At 34.3% G+C, this 21,603-nt stretch overlaps 1 protein-coding gene across 1 annotated transcript in view; it reads right to left on the bottom strand.

The window, feature by feature from the left end:
* Positions 1 to 5,863: 5,863 nt before the first annotated feature.
* The window catches only part of LOC146995595 (uncharacterized), a 169,624-nt gene continuing 153,884 nt past the window's right edge, over positions 5,864 to 21,603 (bottom strand). The window contains exon 25 of the mRNA XM_085824480.1: positions 5,864 to 8,185. The gene's annotated coding sequence lies outside the window, so the exon portion shown is untranslated. The remainder of the gene's footprint in view (positions 8,186 to 21,603) is intronic.

Raw genomic sequence — 21,603 nt, forward strand, 5'->3', positions numbered from 1 at the left:
ATAGCTCTATATCTCCCGTTCTACTGGGCCAAATGACGAAATTCAAATTGCATTTTTCATGTCTTGGAGCCTCGGCTTAGGATATGTATTAGATTTATATATAGCATTATTCTAATGTAAGTATTTTGACACATAATCGGACTTTTTCTGATATGACATGCCAATTTTTTTTTCCATAGCTCAATTCTGCGACTCAAATTATGCCTAAATATTAAATTCTGTAAAATGTAGCGAGAAATTTAGGGAGAAATTCAAAAATTTATCTTGGCGCATTTTTTAGTTTGCGCCAATAATTCACTTGGCGAACTTCTTAATTTAGAGCAACCTATTTTCCTATCCTTTTCTTTATTGCACACGAACGAAAAAAGTCATCGTTCATACTTTCAAATAATTTCAACAAAGTGCGTAAACCGCATTTGGCGCTATTATCGCTTATAACATGTATGCCAAATTTCAAAACGCATCAATATGTAAATTCATGTATATCTTAGAAACTTTGATTAAAATACTCTAATTCTTTGCACGTATGCCTAGAAATACATTTACTTTAAGATTGATATTAAAAACTTTATAGGTTATAATACAAAAATGTTTTCGAAAAATTTATGAAAAATATTTAAAAATACAAATTTAAAAAATAACTCATAAAAATGTCATGAATTATATTTGGATTAAGCCTAAACTTCGAATTAAGGAAGAAGGAATCAAGTAAGTTTCATAAAAAAGAGATATTAATAAACATATATCAAATTCAATTAACATTGCAGAGTTAAAATTTAGGAGCTAATTTTTTAGAAACTACTCGTGCAATTTTACAAAACTTGGCACTTTGGCGTAATATGAGTCGCAGAATCGAAATGTGGAAAAAAATTGGTACGTTATTTCAGAAAAAGTCACATTTTGTATCAAAATACCTATGTTAGAATGATGCTATATATAAATCTAATACATATCCTAAGTCATTCTTTCGAGACATGAAAATGCAAGTTGAATTTCGCATTCGGACCAGTAGAATGGGTGATATAGAGCTTTATTTGGGGAGGGGGAGGGGGCGCGCGGTGTATATAATTGGTTATATTCACCAGTCACCGATATCTGTGGAAACTTCAGTGTTTTTAACCCATAGAATGGCAGATGTTTATGATTAAAGCTACATTCGTTCTGATCTAATATTGAGAGCTTTTGAAATTGACCACAAGATTCCGGAAGTAAAAGTGAAATTTGGGTATTTTTACACATAATTATTTGATGAAAATACAATAATTACCACAGTTTGAGCAAAGGATTGACAAAACTTCGAGTGGACATGATCAGCTTCACCTAGCAAGAATCGCTTCAGGAAATAAGAGTGTAGCGTTACATCAAATGTTAACTGGGACTCAATACTGGAGTCTCAATAAACATCAGAGTGAGGAGAGTCAACGTTTTGCTTCCTTCTATTGGCCAATCAGATTAATTCCCCCGATTAATTTGGAGCACAAATCTACGCAGCTATTTTGGGATCGGAATTTCAAGTACCGGGTTCTTCTTCCCTGCAAACAATTAGCTGGTCTGGCCAATCGCATTGCTATGCTTTGGAGCAGATGGAATGATTTCCACTTGGAGATTCATCGATTCACTAAATTCATCGATTTCACTTGCCAACAGGAAAGTGTACATATTTTGATGGTTTCAAAAGGGTATAGTGTTTGTTAAGCTAGCATTCAGTGGATCACATAGTAACATTTTGTACGCATTTTCCTTGATGGTTTAACCTACCTATACTCTAAATTCATTGTGTTGGATTTAACTACTTAAAGGGCAATCTGCCTGCCACAAAGGTTTAGCTACTCCAAATTATGGTTAAAAAAAACCTCAGCTAAATCTGAACTCTTGCCATGTTGCCCGTGTTATCAGTTCTCAAACTTATCGAGTATACCTGATAGTTGTTTCTTATTCAGATAATGATTTTTGAAATAATTAGACCAAAGGGCGTTAACCCAGAAGGACTATTAATTTCGTTTTAGCATTTTGCGTTGGTTCACTATAAGTGTCGCTTCAAATTGTTACCACCTAATATTAGAGCCCTGTGTTATATTTAATCGGCGCGGACGTTATGTGAAAAATTGCGAACGAAGAAATAAAAAGGATAAACAGAAATGCCGTAGCGATGAAAACCTTATTTGGGTGGTGTATACAAGGCAAATTTTCTTCATCAGGCTTTTTAATCCATGATGCATGTTTAAACGTAAGTGTAGAAGAGAAACTTTTAAAAAGCTTCGAATCGTTTTGGGATATTTAATCTATAGGAATTAAAAATATTTCCGACGAAGAACAAAATGAAATGGCCTTACAAATATTTAACAATTCGATTACACAAAAAGGATCAGATATGGAGGAGGAAGCTGTACAAATATATCATAAAGCCAATGATATAATAAAAAGGGCATCAATGACTCTGACCAAATGGAATTCAAATTCGAATACTTTAAAGGACCAATACAAATCAAGTAAAAACTTCGTTAGCTTTAAATTGCCTGACTGTGATTTCCCCTCAAATATTCTTGGACTTCATTGGGATACAATTAAGGATACCTTCTGTTTTAATGCTCAAGACGTTATTGATTTCATCCAGTCAAATGACCAAACAAAATGTTGTATTTTCAATGCCGCTTCAAAAATCTTTGATCCTTTTGGGTTATTATAAGTGCTATTTGGACTTTTATTCATTTAGTTTGTTTGTGATATAACTTATTCTTATTTCGTGGTATATTTTGTGAAACACGAGAAGATAGAATTAAAGTTAACAAAAAAAAAAAAAAAAAGAAAAAAAAAAAAGAAAGAAAGGAAAGCTTTCAGATTTTATATTATACCCAAAAGGTTTTTTTTTTCACGTTTTGTGTGTTTCCTTTACATATTAATTATCATGTTCTTCGCACTTAAAACACATAAAATTCGATTCGACAGCAATACCACAAAATATTTTAACACATCAAAACAGCATATCTTTAGAATTTCCGATACACAGTCTCACGCGCTGGAGATAATTTTTTTTTTTTTTTCCCCCGCACAGTGCTACCATTGCTTGCTTTGAAATCGTAGAGTTCTGTTAATCAGAAATTCATTAAAGTTCAACAAAATTTTAAATAGATAATAAAAAAAATTCAAAATTCAAATTTTGGGCCCATGTTCGGTTGGAGGACTATGCTAATCCTAAAGTATTATCTTTGCAAATTTCATAGTTCTGCTTAATTATTATAATCTAATACTATCAAGAATAATTTTCTACCCGAATTTTTACATTTATCTAGCTTTCAACCAAAAAATTAGTATAATTTGTTTTAGTGTTATTTGTTGTGTAACACCTCCCTTTACGTAAAAAGAATCTGATTTGTTTATTTCATTATTCAAGCATTTTCACTTAAAAAATTTTCAGCCTGTATTTTGTTTGGGAGTGAAATAGAACTTAATATTTAGAGCTGGAAATGAACTTTGTAATGACAAAAGGCTACAAAAACGGACGCAATGGTATTTTGCCCTCATTCACTTCTTATTGAAAACTTGTATTGTCGCTACACCAAATATTTATGTATTTTCAAAATTTCACTAAATATTACGTAGAATATTTAGTGTTACCAAGGGTTTGAAAGTGTTACCATTGTTATCCTTGGTTAACAACGTACCAAGGGTACACTGCAACGAAAATTTGACATCTACCCCTTAGGGAGAAGTTCCCTTTGTCGGTCACTTTTCATTCGAACCCCGTTTATTACGCCAATGTATGAGCCTTATGTTTTATCATTTTTCAAGGGACCTATGACTAAAGTTGCCCTCTGTTGGTTATTTTCAATTTATCTCGAGTGTTACGGAGAGAGTGAGCTATTTCGGTTGATACATGTACTTTCAGGAAGCATTGTATATTCTTCAAATGTTTGCTGGTATGCAACATTCTCTAAAATCACATTATAAATAAGAGCATAATGCTTTTAAATATATTTCTATGTCACTGAAAATTTCGAAGCTTGCGTTAATTTTTATTAAAACTAATTTTGGATTGATTCGATCGCATTTCGAGCACAAGAAGGAAAACTTTTTCGCTTAACACTTTCCGGCACGCTACCTTTTAAAGTTGGAGTTTTGATTAAAAAAAAAAAGGGTAGGCTGTCTAACTAGCCCTAGAGGAGTACACAAGTAAAATTTTGTGAAGATAGCACTTATCTTTTAATTCCGTTTGCATGCCCAAAGTGGAGACACTGATTAAATAACAGCTTCAAAAAAAGTGCTGAAACGAGCATTGTTGTCAATGAACTGACCGATGAGATGCGGAGAAACAAAGAATACAGACTCTCACCTGTCCTAGATTATCGGTGAGCCCGCTCTGGGCACACCTAGGGTTCACCGTTTCATTTTAGGCGAGATTTCAAGGTAAAAATTTAAAACTAATATAGAATAAGGAGATTAACATACTGCAAAAAAAAAAAAAAAAAAAAATAACATAGAAATTACTTTTGAAACAATTCCTTTTATACCCTAAAGAAGATCTGGAAGATTTCTTTGAAAATGAGGGACTTTAAAAACTAAACATGGCTGAAATATATGGACTGGTTTGTGTTGAGCTGCCATAAGTGCCATATGTGTTGAGCTGCTATAAATAAGGAACGCTCAGAGTAACCTATAAATAATTTTTCATTCAATTTTCTGTGCGTACAGAAGGAAATTTTTAGGTGTGTCCAGACTGGACACACTGTGCCGCAAAGGGTTAAGCAACAATATTCATATCAATACAACCAGGACATGATAAAAAATTACTACAGCATACTGAAATAACATAATAAAAAATCGCTACAGTATACTGAAATAACATAATAAAAAAATCACTACAGTATACTAAAATAACATGATAAGAAATTTGAAATCAATCAGCACTCAATGTAGAAGAATGGTGAGTGGTACGCAATAAACTTACTTAATATTTTATGTTAAATTTGCAGGCATGACGATAACTAAATATTGCTTTTCATTGCTGTCAAAGCTATTAAAAAGGGTTAAGATATTTAAAAAAATAATATTAAGATATTAAAGATAAACAAAGGCTTAATATAAATTAATTATTATAAAAGCTAAATGTAAATTAATAAAAAGGCTAATTAAAAACAATCTTGACAAATTAAATATTTAAATTGCTCACAAATATACGTTTCCCATTTGAACATTTTAATCAACACTGTGTTAGTTAAATACAAATGCATTTTCCGAAGGTGTCACTGATATTTATCACTGAACCAACTGAGAGAACATTTAGAACTCTTTTGTAATTTGCATCAAAACAGATAAATTCAAAGTGTGCAATTTTGCCGTAAAAGTTTTAGATTAAAATATTAAAAAATTCAAACCGAAAAAGTTCACAATTTTTTTTAATTATAGCATGTTTTTTACTTTATGTGTTTTTTAAATATGTTAATTTAAAAAGGTCAAAATTCAAGTGAGTAAATTTCCACAATTTAAAAATTATAGTATGCATATTTGTCCTAAATATTTTATCTTAAAATTCTTAAAGTTAAATGGTTAAAATTACGTAATTTTCATTTTGAATATTCTAGTAGCCTCTTTTGCCCTTTTTTGATTCTTAAATATTCATTTCACATTTTATTTGTTTATTTTTGTTTAAAAAAACCTGAATTTCAGCTTTAAAAATACTATTTAAAAACTACCAATTTATATATATATATATATATATATATATATATACATATATATATATATACATATATATATTTGTTTTAAAATGCTAATATGAGCCAAAAAGTTATATATGCTTCAGAGAAATAAATACATATTTATATAAATTTCACAGTTTAAAAACCTTGAAAGTTCTGCAATTAGATAGAAAAAGGATAACTTATTTATTACATAATAGTGAAAGGTGAATGGTTTACAAACATGCAATTTAAATCAGAATCTCTCGAAAAGTCCATATCCATCATGAAATTTGTAATTGTAATACAATTTCAGAAAATTAAAGAAAAGTCGTTTAACAAATAATTCATACTTTAAAATACAGGATTTACAAACTTATTAATTCACAGTAAGGGGAACGAAGACCATAAAAAATAACGTTTTATTCCTATCTAATAATACCTATAGCAAATGGTTCACTATATGCTGCTGCAATAATAATCACAAACAATTTTTGTAATTAAATAGTAACCATAACAATACGAGATACTACGAAATCGTAGCACCCATATAATGCCATCTAGTCCAACTGTGCACAAAAATAGGAAAAACTAAAGCAAGTCAGAATTTTTCCTTGCTGTAGTATTTCGTGACCCAAAGTGGGCCTCCATTTATATCCATTTACAGTAAGATTTACATTTCCATACATTGGTCAAACATTAACATTCAAGCATATATTACTGCAAACTGTCAAAACAGCAGAGTGTGCTATGAAGGATTTCAACAAGGGTGTGTTTCTTCATTACATATATACAAAAAATATCTCGCTACACAAGTAATAATAATATTATTGCAAATAATAATGATTTAGTATCACAAGAATAACAGTCTTTTTTGGGAGAACAATTTACTACAATATCCAAGTAATAAACTACATTAAACAACATGGTCTCGCAGAACAGATCTAATTCATTAATTTTAATTAGTTTCGCTAGCAAAGCTTTTATAAGTAGAACTGAGTAAGTTATATTCTCGTGTACTTTTAGGTCAATTAATGTCAAAATTATAATTTATAAGTATAATATGGGCATACTATACATATAAATACATATATAATATATATATATAAAGTAATTAAAAGTAAATTAAAAAGCCTAAAACTTGCGCTAGAGCTGCAAAGTAATAAACCAATAAATTATAATAAGAAATCTTCCCATATACCATCTCCAAGGACACAAAATACTATTCTAAAAAAACTTTTTTGGTTTTAAATTTTATGGTTTTAAATTTATATTTCTTGGAGATGGTATATGGAAAGATTTCTTATTATAAATTATATATATATATATATATATATATATATAATTGTTATTCATGATTTAATTCAAGTCCCCGTTAAACATTTTTAACAATTTACATTCAAGTTACTTTAAAACAATTTTAGAAATTGAACTTACTAACTATGGATTCACTCTTTTAAGATAATTCTACTAAAATTAATTGTAGGAGATAATATAATCAATATTTCTTTAGTAAATATATATATATATATATATATACAATCCCTTTGTTTTCAAATTATTTTCAATCTACAGCTAAGTAATGATCATTTTCGAAGCAGCTGTGTGATACCATTTTTAATAAGCAAACTATAACTGATGATTGTATTCTACAAAACATAGAATTTGCCATTAATAAAATAAATAAACTTCGACACACTTCAATCTGTGAAAATAAATAGTTTTCCACACACTTCAATCTGTGTATTGCTTCGTTTTGAATAATTTTTGTAATAACAAATTTTAAAAAGTAGGAAAGAATCGTAATAGAGGATTCTTGGAATATTCCTATAAAATCCCAAGTATTCTGGAATCGTACTTTCTCCTCTTATACATAAACAACTGCACATCAACAGAAAATTTCGCGATTAGTACTGTATTTAAAAAATGAGTTTGGACGTTGTAATAAATTTTACTCTTCGGCATTTAACGCATTTTGATTAATTCTATTCAAAAGGTGCTCACAAATTTTTCTCCTTTGCCACTTTTTGGCTTTCTATGAATTATAAGCAAACTTCTGAATTTCATTTATACCCTCTCCCAAAACATAATTTTTTTTACACTGTTGCACTTCACTTCGTGAATTTGTAATACATTTTCTGGCATCGGTATGGAGACTGCACAGAAATCACCTCTTCTTCTAATATGCACATTTCACAAAGTTTTTTTGCAAAAATATTTCTTTTTTCCCCTTAACCACAGAAGTTTTACAGAAGTTTTTGGCGCCTTTTATGTGTTCCTTTATACTTTCTACCATGTGTTGGTCTTCAGAAAAAGATGGCGACAGAAAAAAAAAGCTGGAATGATGGATAAGAAGCCATTGCTAAGTGGACTAACGGGAGCACCCGATTTGGTAAGATCACGCCTCATCATCATAATACGATCGATCACATGTATGACGCCATTGACAGTTTGAACACCTGGGCGGACAATACGAGCTGGACGACCTTCCCATTCCAACAACAGTTCACCTAAATTCAAAAGGTAGTTAAATATTTAGTCCATATTTAAATAAATATTTATTCATTCATTTAAACACAAAAAACATAACATTATTAAGGGAACATTGTTACATAACGGAACATTGTTATTTAAATATTAGCTTTGCTTATGGCAGAAAATTAAGATATTGATTAAACACAAAGAACAAAATGCTATTAACAGAACACTGTTAGCAGAACATTGTTACATGACGGAGCATTGTTAACATTGTTATTTATTATTTCCTTATGAAGATTAAGATATTAGCTGAATTGACAGAAAACTTGGAATATCATTAGGCTTACCAGACATCCTCTTTTGACCGGAACTGGCCTCGTCTGATGATGTGGTACTTGCGTCCCAGCCAGTTATTCATATTTTCCCACTTACGTATTTTAATTTTAAAAGTTCGACATACACACAAATGACATTAATACAAGCCTATGAGTGCTCACAACATTTTAGGATGAATTCTTTCTGGAACTGAAGCATGGGAAAATTGTTTTGATGGAGCAGAACCTTTTATTTGGATATACAGCAGTGAATGAACATGGTCTGCAACAGAAGCTTTGGGTGAAAGTATAAATGAAATGAAGTTCTCTCAAATAATGCAATAAGCATGGATCCTCTTTTTGATGAAGTCAATGACTGTAAAAGCTTTATTGCCAGCTCGTTGGAAAATCTGCACTGGGACAATGCAGGAAAATAAATACAGTCAAAAGTCGTTAATTTGGACACCCATAATCTGGAATCCGAACCTCAAAGCTAAAAACTTTCTGCGCATGCGTCGCTTGCGCGTAACACCTTTACGACTGCGCATATGTGTGTGCGCAAGCACAGAATATGTTTACGCATGTGCGTTTAATGTATAACGGACGGTATAAGCTAAAATTATCTAATTATCTATTTCAGTTAATGTTGATGATTGCGTTGTTCCTTAATCTTCGAAATGGATCCGGCTTATTATTTTTTGCAGACTCTTAGAGCAATTTTACAAAAGTAAGCTTGAACTTTTGATTATGTCAAATAGAATTTCTGATATATATTTACTAATATGTAAAGGAGCATCAAAGCGAAAGTACGTTTCGAGGTCCATTAAACAAAAAAATGGATAAAGGCATATCCTTTGTTTATCTAAACGTTAACCTTTTTTTATCTAAACTTTGTTTATCTTCAACGCAGCAGCGCGCAATGAATTGGAAGTTGATCTGTCAGTACTATCCTTATCTTCAGGGCAGATGTTTTTATTTTATTTGGCTTATAATTCCTTACTAAATGTAGTATTTCACCTCGATGTACTCCGTCTTTGATATGATTTAAATCAAATTCCTTGTCATTATAATTCGCTTCCAATAGCGAAGAAAGTGACACAGAGGTTATTGAAAACGAAAAAATTTCGATTGACAAATTAGTCGGTATTCTCGACACAGCAATTATAGGACTTGAACAGCGGAACTTTGCAACTGAACAAGAAATTATGTCTAGTTATAGAATTAAAGAGAAAGTATTATCACATAAAAAACAAAGCAACTTAAACAACTTACATTGAAATAAATGTTTAATAAAGTAAACAAATAAATATTAAGCTTTTTTTTGTAAATTTTGATACCCTTTAGATCATAATTGTTCTTTATTTCATAAATTATGGTTGCATATTTTTAATTTTATAATTTCTGCATGCCATCTTACAAGATTTATACTGATGATCTATAATCCAGAAAAATAGATAATCCCGAATCGCCGAAGTCCCGACGGGAAAAAAAAAAAAAAAAAGGACATTTCATTGCCTATCTGATTCAAATTGCATAAAAACACTTTCAGCATGGCACCAGGCGAAACAGAATTCTCATTAATGAATATAATAATAGCTGAATGAAGCTTTACTAACAGGGTTGCCACTCAAACAGGAGAATGAAATTCCCTGACTTTTCCAGGTTTTTCAGGTGTGTTTCAAGAAAATTCCAGTCTATACATGTAATGTCCGTTGGCTGTGCTAAGAGGTAAATTAATTATATTATTACTTGTATTGTGCATCAAATTCACTTATTTATTAAATAAATCCCAGAGGACATTTATTCTTAATTATTCTTGGTATACTTTGTTTGATAATTTTGTTTACTTTTCCACTTAAGAAACTTTCTAAAATTTAAGATATATACTGTTGTGTGCGTACGGGTTCGTTATGAAATGAATGCACAAGTTCGATGAAAAATGAACAAAAATTTATTATTATCACAACAAAAATGCTTAAATTTTCTCAAATTATCATGCAGTATTACAATATCTCACAGTAGTTATCTTTTAACTACTCAAATGTCCAATAGAACGTAATTCAAAACAGCTAAAGAAAGCTAATCCGCGAATTCGCTACAATCAACAAGAGCAGTTTTCTAAACAACAACAAACTAAGCAACTACTACGAACTGAGATGTTTTCCTCCTTTTATAAGATTTTAAAATCACGCACTAGAATTTTCCGGTACTTTCTCGAAATCAAAAAGAGATATTTATTTATTTAATGCACGTGCTCTTGTATTTTCAATTTTCCGGCTTAGCTTTCTTTTAATATTCGTCACGCGCTGCACTGTGCGAGAAATAAAACCATTTAATTTATAATTGAACTAACATTAGCTTTTTAAATACCAAATTCGTAACACTGTCCCCTTCCCAAGGACTGCACGTCCCGGGCAGTACAATCCCTGGACAGGAAGCTAAACTTACAACTGTGGCATAAATGCATTAATAAGCATTACATTACAATAATAAACAACATGAACAATAAATGCAATAAATAAAACAAATCAAATGCTTAATGCAAATCAAATACTAAATACAAATCAAATCAAATACACATTTAAAAACAAAATGGACCATGGTCTCATACTATTTACAATTATTTACATTATGTACTATGGCCATAGGTGCGAGCTAACCTGTCATAATGAACAACTTTAGGTTTAGAGTTCGAAGACTTACGGATCCGAACCACGTCGTCATTCAGTCTGTTCAGCACTGTATATGGACCAACCGAAGGTGACTGTAATTTAGGACTAAGTCCTTTTCGTTGAATCGGCTTCCACAACCACACCTTGTCTCCTTTGTTGGATCTATGTCTAGTAGCTCTCCTGTTGTATCTGGACTTCCCTTTCCCTGTCGCCAGACTCACTCGCTTTCGTACGGAACGGTGCGTCACTTCAAAACGGGCCTGGACATCTTGGATGTATTCCTCAGGCGATGAAGGCGCATCCGTATGGCGATCAAACAGGCGGTCACAAGGCAGACGAAGGTCACTACCGAAGAGCATTTGTGATGGAGAACAGTTGGTAGTCTTGCGTTTCTTTTCGACCCTAGTATGATTTCGGCAGCTTCCCGAGCTGGGTCTTTCGGACAAGGCGTCGGCATTTCCAGGTGAGGACCCCTTCTAAGGATGGATAGTCATGTCTTTACATTCTGAAAGCAGTTTATCGTTTCTGAAGTCTAAGGAAAAATTGTGTTTCCTTAAAAAGTCCAGTACGAGTATGCATGGATCTGTAATATCCACCACATATGCCGTGTGATGGTAGGCGGCACTTCCAAACGTAATGTTCACGTTTAACTTCCCAGCTATGTCGATCTTGTCACCACACGCAGTCTGAAGGGTAACAGAGGATGGCGTCCAAATAAGTTTATCTTTAAACTGTTGAGCTAAATCTCTCCGAATGATGGTAACATTAGCTCCTGTGTCAATGATCATATTGCAAGGAACTCCATCGACATGGCCATTGATGGACAGTCCGTTACTGTTGCCACTCACTGTAGAAATCTTGAGCGCTTTAAAACAAGGTTTTTCATTCCATGGCAACCTCTGTTCCTCGATATGGTCATTCATTTGTTTCCTCCGTTGTCGCTGGGAAATGGTCTCAATTTTCGTGCTTCGGGGTATTCTGCAGTTCCTTCGCACGTGGCCTTCTGCTCCACAGTTCCAGCACTTTGGTTTCTTGTCAGTCCTTTTCCTTCCCGTGACATTTAATTGTATGTTTAAATCGTATGCCTTATTTTCCGTGCTCTAGAGTGTTCTGCAGTTCCTTCGTAGGTGGCATTCAACACCGCAATTCCAGCACTTTAGCATCGGTTTCTTTTCACCACTATTCCATCTTAAAGCATTCACTGGTCTTGTCAACTCATCCGTTTTATTATCCGTGCCCTGGATGTTCTGCAATGCCGTCGTAGGTGACCTTCAGAACGACATCTCCAACACCTTACAGCCACTTTGTTCTCACTGCTACTCCGTATCAAAGCATCGACTTGTCTGGATAAATCATCTAAACGAGCCATCAATTGATCCCCTGGCTCGTGGACTCGCACAGCTCTGACTGGGTAGCGATCTCTACGAGTTGCTTGCTGGGCTGCCTCCAAATTCACGGCGTACAACAGAGCGCTTTTTACATCTTTAACATCCGCCATTCGCAGTGCTTTCTGTATTTCAGGGTCCCGGATGCAATCGTTGAAATATTGCAGGGACAGGATTTCTCTTGTTTCTGTCGGGCACTCCGAAAAGGCGTGATGTGACAGCCTTTCAACATCCGTGGCGAGCTCCTGAAGTGTTTCGGTAAGCTTCTGTTGACGGGATTTTAATTGGAGCCTGCTGTAGTCTTTTAAACATTTCTCCCCGAAGCGCAGCTCCAAGGCGCCGGACAGAGCTTCGAAATCTAACCTTTTGTTTTCGAGAAGAGTCTGAAGTATATCCGCTGCGTCGGCTTTTAAAGAAGCGGCGAGATGACAGGCCTTAGCTTGGGAATCCCATCCATTCGCATCCGCAACGATAGAAAATTGTGTTTTATACACCTGCCAGGAGGTCTTCGCATCATATGTAGATAACTTCAGAGAGGGACGAGCAGGCATAGGTAGAAATTTAAAGCCATCACTATTGTTCCCTGCCGTCGCTACGAATTTCTTTAAAATATCCACTTCTTTGGCTACTGCAGAAACCCTATCATCAATTTGTTTCTCGATTTGGTGTTGGACGGCACAAACTCTTCCTTCAATTCATTCCTCCATAGCAGAAACTCTCTCTTCTATTTGTTCTTTAACGGAGGAGACTCTTTCTTCAATTTCTCCAACCTTACTTTCGACAGAGTCTATTCTACCTTCTATAGCCTCGAATTTGTTTTCTATTACGCAGGTAATTTCTCTTTTCATTTCCTCTTGACCTGCTTTCATCTCGCCTTTACTAGATTTCATCTCGTCTTTAACGGATTCCTGTCCCGCTTTCATTTCTTCCTGTCCCGCTTCAATCTTTTCCTGATTAGATTTCATCTCCTCTTTCATTTCTTCTTGACCTGTTTTCATTTCCTCTTTAAATGCAGCAAAGGCTGATATCAGCTGTCTTAACTGCTTTTCCATCGCTCTTGTGATTGGCATTCAAATCCCACTTCTGATACCAAAAATTGTTGTGTGCATACGGGTTCGTTATGAAATGAATGCACAAGTCCGATGAAAAATGGACAAAAATTTATTATTATCACAACAAAAATGCTTAAATTTTCTCAAATTATCATGCAGTATTACAATATCTCACAGTAGTTATCTTTTAACTACTCAAATGTCCAATAGAACGTAATTCAAAACAGCTAAAGAAAGCTAATCCGCGAATTCGCTACAATCAACAAGAGCAGTTTTCTAAACAACAACAAACTAAGCAACTACTACGAACTGAGATGTTTTCCTCCTTTTATAAGATTTTAAAATCACGCACTAGAATTTTCCGGTACTTTCTCGAAATCAAAAAGAGATATTTATTTATTTAATGCACGTGCTCTTGTATTTTCAATTTTCCGGCTTAGCTTTCTTTTAATATTCGTCACGCGCTGCACTGTGCGAGAAATAAAACCATTTAATTTATAATTGAACTAACATTAGCTTTTTAAATACCAAATTCGTAACACTGTCCCCTTCCCAAGGACTGCACGTCCCGGGCAGTACAATCCCTGGACAGGAAGCTAAACTTACAACTGTGGCATAAATGCATTAATAAGCATTACATTACAATAATAAACAACATGAACAATAAATGCAATAAATAAAACAAATCAAATGCTTAATGCAAATCAAATACTAAATACAAATCAAATCAAATACACATTTAAAAACAAAATGGACCATGGTCTCATACTATTTACAATTATTTACATTATGTACTATGGCCATAGGTGCGAGCTAACCTGTCATAATGAACAACTTTAGGTTTAGAGTTCGAAGACTTACGGATCCGAACCACGTCGTCATTCAGTCTGTTCAGCACTGTATATGGACCAACCGAAGGTGACTGTAATTTAGGACTAAGTCCTTTTCGTTGAATCGGCTTCCACAACCACACCTTGTCTCCTTTGTTGGATCTATGTCTAGTAGCTCTCCTGTTGTATCTGGACTTCCCTTTCCCTGTCGCCAGGCTCACTCGCTTTCGTACGGAACGGTGCGTCACTTCAAAACGGGCCTGGACATCTTGGATGTATTCCTCAGGCGATGAAGGCGCATCCGTATGGCGATCAAACAGGCGGTCACAAGGCAGACGAAGGTCACTACCGAAGAGCATTTGTGATGGAGAACAGTTGGTAGTCTTGCGTTTCTTTTCGACCCTAGTATGATTTCGGCAGCTTCCCGAGCTGGGTCTTTCGGACAAGGCGTCGGCATTTCCAGGTGAGGACCCCTTCTAAGGATGGATAGTCATGTCTTTACATTCTGAAAGCAGTTTATCGTTTCTGAAGTCTAAGGAAAAATTGTGTTTCCTTAAAAAGTCCAGTACGAGTATGCATGGATCTGTAATATCCACCACATATGCCGTGTGATGGTAGGCGGCACTTCCAAACGTAATGTTCACGTTTAACTTCCCAGCTATGTCGATCTTGTCACCACACGCAGTCTGAAGGGTAACAGAGGATGGCGTCCAAATAAGTTTATCTTTAAACTGTTGAGCTAAATCTCTCCGAATGATGGTAACATTAGCTCCTGTGTCAATGATCATATTGCAAGGAACTCCATCGACATGGCCATTGATGGACAGTCCGTTACTGTTGCCACTCACTGTAGAAATCTTGAGCGCTTTAAAACAAGGTTTTTCATTCCATGGCAACCTCTGTTCCTCGATATGATCATTCATTGTTTGTTTCCTCCGTTGTCGCTGGGAAATGGTCTCAATTTTCGTGCTTCGGGGTATTCTGCAGTTCCTTCGCACGTGGCCTTCTGCTCCACAGTTCCAGCACTTTGGTTTCTTGTCAGTCCTTTTCCTTCCCGTGACATTTAATTGTATGTTTAAATCGTATGCCTTATTTTCCGTGCTCTAGAGTGTTCTGCAGTTCCTTCGTAGGTGGCATTCAACACCGCAATTCCAGCACTTTAGCATCGGTTTCTTTTCACCACTATTCCATCTTAAAGCATTCACTGGTCTTGTCAACTCATCCGTTTTATTATCCGTGCCCTGGGTGTTCTGCAATGCCGTCGTAGGTGACCTTCAGAACGACATCTCCAACACCTTACAGCCACTTTGTTCTCACTGCTACTCCGTATCAAAGCATCGACTTGTCTGGATAAATCATCTAAACGAGCCATCAATTGATCCCCTGGCTCGTGGACTCGCACAGCTCTGACTGGGTAGCGATCTCTACGAGTTGCTTGCTGGGCTGCCTCCAAATTCACGGCGTACAACAGAGCGCTTTTTACATCTTTAACATCCGCCATTCGCAGTGCTTTCTGTATTTCAGGGTCCCGGATGCAATCGTTGAAATATTGCAGGGACAGGATTTCTCTTGTTTCTGTCGGGCACTCCGAAAAGGCGTGATGTGACAGCCTTTCAACATCCGTGGCGAGCTCCTGAAGTGTTTCGGTAAGCTTCTGTTGACGGGATTTTAATTGGAGCCTGCTGTAGTCTTTTAAACATTTCTCCCCGAAGCGCAGCTCCAAGGCGCCGGACAGAGCTTCGAAATCTAACCTTTTGTTTTCGGGAAGAGTCTGAAGTATATCCGCTGCGTCGGCTTTTAAAGAAGCGGCGAGATGACAGGCCTTAGCTTGGGAATCCCATCCATTCGCATCCGCAACGATAGAAAATTGTGTTTTATACACCTGCCAGGAGGTCTTCGCATCATATGTAGATAACTTCAGAGAGGGACGAGCAGGCATAGGTAGAAATTTAAAGCCATCACTATTGTTCCCTGCCGTCGCTACGAATTTCTTTAAAATATCCACTTCTTTGGCTACTGCAGAAACCCTATCATCAATTTGTTTCTCGATTTGGTGTTGGACGGCACAAACTCTTCCTTCAATTCATTCCTCCATAGCAGAAACTCTCTCTTCTATTTGTTCTTTAACGGAGGAGACTCTTTCTTCAATTTCTCCAACCTTACTTTCGACAGAGTCTATTCTACCTTCTATAGCCTCGAATTTGTTTTCTATTACGCAGGTAATTTCTCTTTTCATTTCCTCTTGACCTGCTTTCATCTCGCCTTTACTAGATTTCATCTCGTCTTTAACGGATTCCTGTCCCGCTTTCATTTCTTCCTGTCCCGCTTCAATCTTTTCCTGATTAGATTTCATCTCCTCTTTCATTTCTTCTTGACCTGTTTTCATTTCCTCTTTAAATGCAGCAAAGGCTGATATCAGCTGTCTTAACTGCTTTTCCATCGCTCTTGTGATTGGCATTCAAATCCCACTTCTGATACCAAAAATTGTTGTGTGCATACGGGTTCGTTATGAAATGAATGCACAAGTCCGATGAAAAATGGACAAAAATTTATTATTATCACAACAAAAATGCTTAAATTTTCTCAAATTATCATGCAGTATTACAATATCTCACAGTAGTTATCTTTTAACTACTCAAATGTCCAATAGAACGTAATTCAAAACAGCTAAAGAAAGCTAATCCGCGAATTCGCTACAATCAACAAGAGCAGTTTTCTAAACAACAACAAACTAAGCAACTACTACGAACTGAGATGTTTTCCTCCTTTTATAAGATTTTAAAATCACGCGCTAGAATTTTCCGGTACTTTCTCGAAATCAAAAAGAGATATTTATTTATTTAATGCACGCGCTCTTGTATTTTCAATTTTCCGGCTTAGCTTTCTTTTAATATTCGTCACGCGCTGCACTGTACCATTTAATTTAATTTATAATTGAACTAAGATTAGCTTTTTAAATACCAAATTCATAACAATACATTGGATAACAATTGTATGTTTTATTTAATTATTACTCATGATCATCACCAGTTCAACACGAGCCTAATCTGGTCCTAATAAATCACAAAGCAATGCTAAATAGTTAGGTTAGATTTTAGATAAATTTAATTTGTGTGAGTTGTCTTCGTAAAAGGCACCTTAACACTTGAAAACACAAGTATAATTATAATAGAAGTTGTTTTCTCCACTGAAGATTGAGATTAGAATCTGCCCAATCTGGAATAAAATAAGGCTTTTTTTGCAGACATTCTGTAGCTAAACGAAAGAAAGAAATCTATTTAATGTTTTTTTTTTTTTAATAAATTGAGGTATTTTATATTTATTTCGCAGCATACATTAGGAAAAAAATATGTTAATTAAATTTCGTGATGGTATATCATCATACTGCTAGAATTAATTTCAGGATTATGCCACAGAAAATTTCCTGAAATTTGGAAATATTATTTACTAATAATAAATAAATTTAGAGCATTAGCAACATTAAATGATATGAATAACATAAACATAATTACTTAAAAATTGAATTAGAATAATCAACGATATTTTAGCGAATATAGTTATATTACATCATTAGACTGATTACTATTTTTTATTTTTAATAATCAACGATATTTTAGCGAATATAGTTATATTACATCATTAGACTGATTACTATTTTTTTATTTTACTGCAAAATGACAAGGTATTTATTAAAAAGAAAAAAAAAAAAAAAGGTTTAAAAAGATTTTGAGGTATAATTCTAGTATACGGCCTTGACACGTTTTTGAAAATTGTCGCCAAGACCAAAATGACCCATTTACTGCTCATCATCATTTCGCCAAATCCCGTTGTACCATACATCTAACCAAAGAAGTACCTAGAATGCTATCGTTCTTGTCAAAAGTAACGTAAGATACTATGAAAATGCCAAAGAACAACGATAACGATATGTAAAAAACTGCAGTCACCTCTATGTTTTTTTAAATTTTACTCAGGCGCTAATGTAATATCTTGCCACTTTTCTATTCAGATACTTTAGCCTTCTAAAGTGAAATGCGAATCATTTTATATCATATTTACATAAAATTAGGTATTGTTACGGATTTTGCATTTATTTAGTTTGCTATTTTTAATAGAATTGTTATTAAAAGTGTTTTATATGCCCATGCAATGCATCACGAGAGTTATTTGAAGAGAAAGCTGCGCCGGAAAAATTAAATACACGAGGCACGTGCATCTAACATTTTAACAATCGATATTTCATAATTGTACTCTTTTAATATCCAAAGAAGTCGAGAAAATAGGAGAAGGTTCTCGTGCGTGATTTGAAAAGCTTATAAAAAGCTGGAAGAAAACATCTCAATTCAGTTGTTTACTTTTTGCTGTTAATGATTGTAGCGAAATCGGATTAGCTTTCTCTGTTTTGAATTAAGTTATGTTGAATGTTTTAGTAGTTCAAAAGATAACTACTGTGAAATATTGGGATGCTGTACAAATATCTCTAAGAAAATTTAAGCATTTTGGTTTCTTATTCATTGTGATAAAAATTAATTGTATTCATTTTTCATCGGACTTGTGCATTCAATTCATTACGAACCCGTACGCTAGCAACAATATTTATCAAATTTACATAAAAGTTTTGTATAGTAAAATATAAAGAATTACCTCGTTTCGATTGCGTTGATCAAAATTCCTTTTTATGCAATGATACTTTGGCTTCAATCATTTTCATTAAACTGTATGTTACTAAATAGGAATTTAATTTTCAAGCGATAATTCTCTTTCTAACAATGCTAGATTCCTCCTTCAGTTACCTTACGGGAGCTGAATGAAATTCTCGCAATAATTTCATTGTCTCTAGAATTTAAAATTCTTGCTCGTTAGCATTACAAATGATATTGCGAAAATGAGCAACATTTGTCAAAGTTAGCTATTCTAAAATGATCCTAAATGTAACTTTCAGTTAACAGATTTAAAGCTGTGTTTCCCAAACATTTATGTTTACAGCCTGCTTTTAGAAACGCAAAGAAACGCATTTTTACAGAAAATATATAAGCATATAAAACAGCAATAATGAGGTTGGATTACTTGTATGTTAATGAAATTAGCAGTAATTGCACTGTAATTTTAGCTAAATCAATAATAAAACATAAATAAGGACGTGTGTTTCCGGTCATCCGTAAAGCTTTTTGTTGCCAATTCTGCAAAGCATAAGATAATATTTATTTTTCAAATGTAATCATTTAGCGCAGGGGTATAAAAGAAGTCTGTTGCAAATCGCAATATATTTGTCACCCAACTTTAGCAAACAAGTTATATAAAAGAAATGCATTGCCACTAGCCAAATTAAATATTTACGCTGACCACGCAGCAGATTTTTCTCATTCAACAAAGTGCAGGAATTTTAATTTTCCCTTCAAATTAATTCTTATATTTTTCACAAACTAAGCCGAAAAAAGCCGAAATTCATATAAATTATCTGAACCTATGAAATAACGCTAACCGAATTTATTAGAATAATCTGTACATATAAAAATCTGTGCACGTTTTTCTTTGTTGTGTAATTTGTACAAATGTACACTTTTATTCCGATCTGGGTGAAATTGTGCGCTCTTGACCATCAAAATAAGAAGAAAGCCACCGTCTACACATAAGATTTGGAAAACTCACCATACCGCGTCACCATACTATTGCTCTCACATCACCTGTCTCAGGTTCGCGTTGCCATAGTTGCGCTCCCGCTATGAGTGAACGCCATACCTATTAAGCAAGTTCTAGTTGCTTTTTTACAAAAATAGGTATTCACATTTCTACACAGCCTTAATTTTTAAGTGACACCACTAATATTAACATGTCGCCAGTGTTGGATTCCCGCTGCCAGTTCCTATTAAAACATTTATCAGAACTACTATTTCGCCTAATTGATTTGGCACACATGTGAGTGCTCCGAGTAGAACAATGAGTTTACTTTAAACTATGTTCTCTGAAATTGTAGAAGATATGACACAAGATAGGAAGGGTATTAATTACCCTTTATATTCTTCAGTTTACTGCTATTCCGGCATTTCGGGATACAAACTAAACTCCTAAAAAAATTGCAAAAAAAATTGCCCCAACTGGGGTGGGAAAAAAATTGCCCGAACTGGGGTGGGAAAAATTGCTCAAACTGGGGTGGAAAAAATTGCCCCAACTGGGGTGGAATATTGCCCCAACTGGGGTGGGGAAAAATTGCCCCGACTGGGGTGTGGGGTGGGAAAAAATTTGCCCCAACTGGGATGGAAAAAAAATTGCCCAAACTGGGTGGAAAAAAATTGCCCCAACTGGGTGCAAAAAAAATTGCCCGAACTGGGTGGAAAAAAATTGCCCCAACTGGGTGCAAAAAAAATTGCCCATTCGCGATTATGGTGAAGAGTCGCTAATCTTAAAAATAGTTTAATCCTAATGAAGCATCAAAGTAAGCACACGGATATAAAATGTACAATAATTTTAAAAACTCTTTAAATTTATGTTATTTCAGTTTTTCATGTCATCCAATATTTCGACGAGAATAGAAATAGGAATTTTTAAAAAATTAAGGATCTTCGATAACAATTATATGGTTGCTCTGTACAAGCATTAGTTTCTTTTGAAGCAGAATTGAAAATGCTTTTAATCTTCTAAGCAATTTTGAGACTGGGCTCAAAAATACATGCAGAATTAAATGATTTCCTTTCGAATCTTTGCATTAGGTTTTCGTCAGCCAACTTCTATGAAAATCAGGCGATTGACCAAGTCAACAAACGGAGCATGTTAACAATGCACATATCAGTTGCTAAACATACTTTGTTCCTGGAAAAGTGGGCGACGAAAAGTAGATGTATTTAATAAATAAAGGTAAACAAAACATTAAATAACATCCATTTGGACGTAATTTTTTTTAAAAATCTGAAACCTTTCAGATTTTTCGAAATTTCAGTCGCTCCCTTAGACTTCTCCAAAATTTACTGTAGGCGGAATGTTCACATTCATAATCACTGAATTCTCTGAATATAAAGCATTTTGAACAAAAGCAAGCGGATAATTAGTTAACTGGTGGGTATATCCCAGTTGCACTCAGTCTTTTCTACCATGTAACCTTTCACCACTACTATAAAATCATTTTAGTCCTCCCTCCTCTCCAAAACTCGAAAAATACAATATGCATTTATTTAAATTTAGATTACTTTTTATGTGTTTTAT

The sequence above is a fragment of the Stegodyphus dumicola genome, chromosome 9, assembly GCF_044657685.1.
Source record: "Stegodyphus dumicola isolate Sdum_Otavi_A_Nest chromosome 9, ASM4465768v1".
Lineage (NCBI taxonomy): Eukaryota > Metazoa > Arthropoda > Arachnida > Araneae > Eresidae > Stegodyphus > Stegodyphus dumicola.